Raw genomic sequence first — 7,331 nt, forward strand, 5'->3', positions numbered from 1 at the left:
TGCAATCTCTCTCATATTTTCTATTTTTAGTGCAACTTGGAATAGAATATTTCTAGTTAGAAGATTGTAACGGATAGCTTTACATTTACTCAACCAACACAGATTCAATGGAACTCGTTTTAATAAGTTCCAAATATTTTTGAGAATACTTATACCCATATTACGAAAAAAATGACCCGAAGCAGGTATCACAATCGGATATATCAGATTAAATGCATCACAGAAACATTATCAACCCAAGACAAGAAGCTGATCTTTGTGCTAGCTATATAAACATGCAAGAATGAGTTCATTTAGTAAAATTGTTAACGATATATATATTTTTTTCCGCTTGTCATTCATTCCTTAGTATTTTCTGAGAGAAAATGACTTACGCAATTCATCGTTTCAATGAAGACTGCATGTCCGTCCTAATCCAACTAAAATCAACAACCAATTTCTTCTTTTTTGTGATTAAGGGTACAACGTAACATAGACTAAATGTATATAAATGCACAAGGGGAAAAAAGTAGCAGGAGGCTCACAGCTATTATTACTGTTTTGCCTGTTTAATATCTGCTGTAATTTTTATTGTTCTAGACTTAGTGTCTTTGTATGTAATCTACATGTGAATAACATTATAAAACTATAGCTAGTAGAATGCCAACTGTTGTAATGTTTGTCATTTTATGTATTTTAAAAAGATTTAGACAACAAAAAATAATACAAGTAAAGCCAGCTTAACGGGAAAATAGATTTTAGCGTTTCAGAGCATCATTTTTTTTAAAAAAGCAGTAGGCCTACTCGAGCAATTATTTTGGGGTTTATCAGACATATTTAACATTTAGTTACATGTACAATCAATTTCATGAAATTACATTGTACGGTGCGTCACAGGAAAAACGAAACCGAGATTTAGTGATGATTTATCATAAGTTAATCATAAATAAAATAGACAAATGACCTACCAACGTAAAGCATAGGATCTGCCCTTTCATCTGGTATTACTTAGATTAATCCTCATTCACGCATGAGTGAGCAAAAACAATTTTAAAGAAAGGATGCCAAAACTCATTTGGCGGGGTGTATCTAAATTTCAATACAAAGTCACATGACTAAAAATTTCAATATCTGCTCTTTTATTTGATACCTTAATCACAAAAATGGTCAAGAAGTAAAAAAGTTATGATCCCTCGAAACAATCCTTGTATTTCCACAATTTCATTAAATAAACACGTTTTCATCAGTTTCCCACAGAAGCTATCGCACGGTAACAAAAAAGTTAATGCATGGCTGATCGTCAACAAAACGGAGCGTCGAGTGAGTTTGAACGCTAGCCTGTAAACATTTTATGAAATTATTGAAATTCAAGCCTTATTTCAAATATATCCAGAACTTTGTTATTCCTTGACCATTTTCTGTAATTGAGGTATCAAATTAAAGAGCAGATATTGAACTTTTTTAAAAATGTGGTTTTCTTTTTAAAACCCAGATACGGCCCGCCAAGTGACTTTTTGGAATCCCCTTTTCAAATTGTTTTTACTCACTCATGCGTGAGTGAGAAATAATTTAAGTAATGCCAGCTGAAAGAGGAGATTCTAAGCTTTAAAATGGTAGGTCATTTGTCTATTGTATTTGTGATTAAGTTATGATAAATCATCGATAAACCTCGGTTTCGTTTTTTGTGGGACGCACTGTACATCAGAGTTTCTCAAATGGTGGCGCACACGCCACTTGTGGCGCAACGAGCCTTGCAGAGTGGCGCGTGGGAGCCGGTATAAAAAAATGAAAAATGGGGGTGCAATAAATGTATCTACCAGTAAGCCTAACCTGGAAATGAGGATGTGCATGGTGATCATTTTGTTACAAGAGAAAACAAAAAATCCTTACCTGACACTTCATTGTCAATTGATTTCCTCAGATTGTGTCAAATTTTGCAGGAGGATCGATATGGTGTTTTTATTTTTATTTATTCTATTCTGTACAAAGTTTCTGTGCCACACAAGTGATTTGAAAACCCCGTCCATAGGATTGCTATTTCTACGGCGAGTAATTTTGCATTTCCAGAGTATATATTTTGGTTAAGTTATAAACATCAAATAATATGAAATTCAAAGAAAATCCTGTTCATGGATGAATTTGAGACATATTAATAAGCATAAATTTTGTTTCCTAAGCCGATTAAAATCCAAAGATGTAAAAGTGAAATATGCTCCGATGTATTGTCTCTAACGTGATTGCCTGCATGCACTCGCGCTTAACATGAACTGAATGAATGATACTGTACGTGAATTGTAGAGAGAGTGCAGTTTTGGGCGTTAAGTGCAGTGCAACGCCTTATTTTTCAGCCCTTGCAAAATTAGGGAATGTATGGCGTACATAAAAAGGGTGGAGCTTGGGGGGTCCCCAAATGTTTCCAAAAAAAGAGAAAAAAAAGAAAGAAAAGGAAAGGGCAAGAGTGGAAAATTATATCATTTTCTTAATATTATGTCAAAATCTATTCTAAATATAGATTTTTGTATTGAAAAGTTCAACATTTTTTATAGCTCGCTGCGCTCGCTCGCATAGTTTAAGAAATTTGCTCCAGCCGCCATTTCTGGCTTTTCAATTTTTTTTTTACTCATTACGCCACTTGCTTCAGCCGCTGGATCTGGTGTATCACTCACTGTAAAAAGTATATGTATTATTACAACTAATGCTGTCAGCAGAGTTTCCATTGTGTGCAAAATTACAGAAGTGTTGTTTATTTTTTTCCAGGAATATTCAAGTGAGAGAAACAAAATAAACATTGGTCTGTTTTAACTAAATATGTGGTTACAGCCCGATAGACCGCGGGTCCGATAGACCGCGGGTCCGTTAGACCGCGGGTCCGATAGACCGCGGGTCCGATTGACCGCGGGCCCGATAGACCGCAGGTCCGATAGTCCGCGGTGTGTGTAAAATTATGATCAGGTCAACATAGTGAAATCCATGTTATCAAGAGGTCAAAAGGTCATTGATACGAGTCCATGGGGTTCTATAACGATGACCCACAGGACAAATCGCCCCCTGACATCTACTTCAAGGAAAATATTATCTCCATATTTTTATCGTCGGGGACTTATACACCCCCCAGAAATTTGCCCTCTAGACGCCATACGGAGCCTCTATATGCCATCGACGTGACGACATGGCGAGATACTTTATCTTGCCATGTCGACTATATAAGCTTATTATGTCCGCATGGCGAGATACATTATCTTGCCAAGTCAGTCCACTTATAAAAAGTTATATGTCAACATGGCGATATATCGGGATTCTTGCCGGGAATTGTACACTTCATATCTCGCCATGTTGACATATCGACTTGACAAGATTATATCTTTATGTCGAAATAATAAGCTTATTAATTACTTTAATAGGCGGCGGGAGCGGGGGGGGGGGGCTTTCCCCCCTAAATTTGAGGTGGGAGGACGGTCCCCCTAAATTTTTAGTTGACAACCTTTTTTGGTCAATTTCTTTTCTACGCCCCCCCCCCTAAATAGGTATACCACCCTAGAATATTTTTGCTCCCCCTAATTTTGGTTGATAACCTTTTTTTTCCTTGTCAAAATATTTTGGTGGTCCCTCCTAAAATTTTGGTTGATTTGCTTTTCAATTTTTTACCTGTGTCCATCCCAAAATTTCAGGTGGATCCCCCTAAATTTTTTGCCTTCGGCCGCCAATGATTAATTAAGACATGGTAAGATGAAGTACCACGCCATGTCGTCACGTTAAGGCATTTTCACAATTATTATTTTCATAATTATCTGGAGAGTAAATTTCCGGGGGGGGTAACAGTCCCCGGCGGTAAAAAAATATGGGGATAATATTTTCCTTGAAGTAGTTGTCAGGGGGTGATTGCCCTAATTGGGTTATTGTTATAGAACCCAGGCGAGGATCCAGGATTTCAAGGGGAGGGGAGCAAATTTGACCTGATGTTTGGCGCCCATGTGTACTTTTCGAAAAATGGCGCCCACTCCCTCCCGGCCAGGCTAACTTAAATTATCTTATAATCACATTTAAAAAAATAAAGACCACTTTTTAATGTGTTCTTGAAAAAAAATCCATGAATACATAAATACCAAAAGGTAGGGGGGACACAGGAGTGGTTCCAGCCTTCGCCAAATGGGGGGGGGGGCTGGGTGGGTAGGAAATTTGTTTCAGCCATATTTTCCCCGATCGGCAGCTCGGAGATAATTTTTGTTTGTTTCTTTGAAGGCGTAGTCCTCATTAGTCACTTCTTGGCTTTATTCTTATAAATTAATACATATCATAATCCTCATTTATATGATGCGAGCGCGAAGCGCGAGCTAATTTTGGGGGGAATTTTATGTATTTTTTTCCTAAAATTTGAACTGATACTGGGCAATTTTTGTTATCCTGAAAAAGACATGTATGCAACTTCATAATTACTACGAACGCAAAGCGCAAGGGGAAATTAACTGATGAAAAAGATACCTGTTAAAGTAGCATTTAACAATCCAATAATGCGAGCGCGAAGCGCAAGATGAATCTTTTTGAAATTTTCACCCAAAGAAAGGAAATTCTTAGCACTTTTTTTAATCAAGCAGAATAGGTATATGAGTAAACAATTAAAGCACGAGCGGAAAATTTCTAAATTTAGTCCTATATTATTTACTGAACGAGACACTCTATTCATGATTTGAAAATCCTAAAAAAATATGAGTATTAATAATACGAGCGCAAAGCGCGAGCAAAAAAAAATTATACGTTTTAAACTGGTACCTATTAAGGACTGCTTGCACTTAGCCATGAAGGCGTCACACATTTCAACAATCAAAAAATGCGAGCGCGAAGCGCGAGCTGAACATTTTTGAACTTTTTTAAAGAAAGAATGGAAAATTTCAATCAGTTTTGTAATCGTGAACAGGATAGCTATGTAATTTAACGATTGATACGAGCGCGAAGCGCGAGCAGAAAAAAAAATCGAGATTTAGACCTAAAAGTGGGCCACTCTGTTCATGTTTTGTAAATCATCAAAAGGATGATTAATATGGCGTCTACCTGCATTAATAATGCGAGCACAAAGCGCGAGCAGAAAATTTTTGATATTGTGATCTGAAACTAATTTAAATTAGAGAACAAGTTGGGTATCTGAATAAACATGCGCGATTGTGTTTCATATTTAGACCTAGAATCTAGGCATTCTGAATACAACTTTAATCATGAAAATCATGAAACTTTGATAGTCCGATCTGAAAAAAGGAGTCAATTTCAGCTTAATATTTCTAGCACTTAGTAGAAAAATTGTAAGGTTGATATGGATCGCACTTAAAAAAGAGCTGATATTATTATTACTTTGAATTTTGACATAGGACCGGGACATCCTTACGACATGCCATCATATGAAAATGATGACTATCTTCCTATTCATCTAAATAAGCGCGAGATGAAACAAAGGGACAATTCAATTATTAAATTGATATCATATTTATTAATGCCTAATGAGGGCGCGAAATCTGATGATATCATGGCATAAAACTGGACATTTCACTTTTGTGATTATGAATAGAATGCATCAGTTTATATATTTTTAACCATTAATGCGAGCGCAATTCGCGAGCTATAATTTTTGATAAACTGTCATGAAAAGGGGATTTTAAGTAGTTTGTTGTATAAACAAAATTGAAACATTTATATAACTCGCCAATCAAAATGCAAGCGTGCAGCGCGCTAGCTGATGCGTCTAAACAATCAGACCAGAAAAGGGATATTTTGAAAACTTTATGGATTACACAAAAATATAGGTACCTGATAAATCAAAATTTGCGAGCGCGTAGCGCAAGCAGCAAATGTTAACATTCAAACCATAAAATTGACATTTTTACAGAGCACTTTTTAAAAACCAATTGTAAATTACTCAAAACAATGAAAGTTCGATTTCCGAGGTGAAATATGTGTTGTATATTGTTTTCCAAACTTGATATTCGAACTCCATATTGAACAAGATATGTAAATCACCTAATAGGCAATGTGAGCGCGAAGCGCGAGCGAAAGTTTTATATTGTTGCACGAAAGATTCTTTTTATTTTCCAAGTCTTCCCCTCATCTTATTTTATGCCTTCGTCGTCTTTGTCTTCCTTTTCTCCTCTCTTTTTTCATCCTTTTTCCCTTCTTCTTTTCCTTTTTTTTCTTTTTTTGCTCCGCCAAGGGGGGGGGGCTCGGCCCCCTTGATCCGCCTATGGGGACAAGGGGTGGGGAAAAAAGGTTATCAACGCCAAAGTAAGGTCATCTCGTCCCAAAATACATGTTTTATTTCGATTTAGAATGATGTATTTCTATGATTATCAAAGACCAAAATAGTAGGGGGACATTTGATATTGTGTCCCCCTACTATTTTGAGTAGGTGGGACACGTCCCCCCTGGGATTTCCGCCCATGATGTAATATCAATGGGAGTGCGAAGCACGAGTGATTTTTTTTTTTTTGGGGGGGTTCAATTTGGTTTAACTTCTCACCAGAATAGGCCCTACTAGAATATTGTGAACGGGAGCTGTAGTTTCTGTACTGTTGTTTTAGTATACCCTTCAATATTATCAATGATAACCTCTAGGAAATATGCAATCTCGACTAATTATCCCCATCAGTAGCGTATTTATTCAGCATGGGTGCAGGGGGGGGCAAGGGCACCAAGATAAAAAAATAAATGAAATGGGGGGGTAGACGTTAAAGAAAATCTGAGATTTTATTCTTGAAAAACACATTGAGGTTTCTCGCAAGGCCTAAATAAATAATGAGAACGCGAAGCGCGATCTGATTTTTTAAATAGAATTTTCCTGTATTTTATCCTGAAAGCCTAAGTCAGGGACGGACCCAGCTTCCGCCAATAGGGGGAGGGGCCATTTTTTCACCCATATTTTCCCCGATCGGCCGCTCAAAGTTGATTTGTCCAAGTGCCATAATGAGCCAACAATTTCGAGGGGGCTCGATATGGCGTATCGCATAAAATTAATAATAAGTTGGCAGTGAGCGAAGCGAGCAAGCAAATATGTTGACACTTTTATTACAAAAATACAAGGTTGTGATAGATTTTGACATAATATTTGGAAAATAATAGTATATTTCATCCTAATCCCTTTCCTTTTCTCTCTATTTTTTCTTAGCCTTGATTCTCTCTTTTTTGTTGGGGGGGGGGGCAAACGCCCATGTCCTCACAGTCATTTCCTAGATTTACTTTATAAGCAACATAAATGTGTTATAATCTCATAAGCCATATGCAAGCTAAAAATTAAATTTCATGTATATTGTCCTGAAAATTTAACATTCTGGGCAATGTTTGAGAACCTGAACAGGACGCGTATGTAACTAGAT

This window comes from Lytechinus variegatus, chromosome 1 (genome assembly GCF_018143015.1).
Source record: "Lytechinus variegatus isolate NC3 chromosome 1, Lvar_3.0, whole genome shotgun sequence".
NCBI lineage: Eukaryota > Metazoa > Echinodermata > Echinoidea > Temnopleuroida > Toxopneustidae > Lytechinus > Lytechinus variegatus.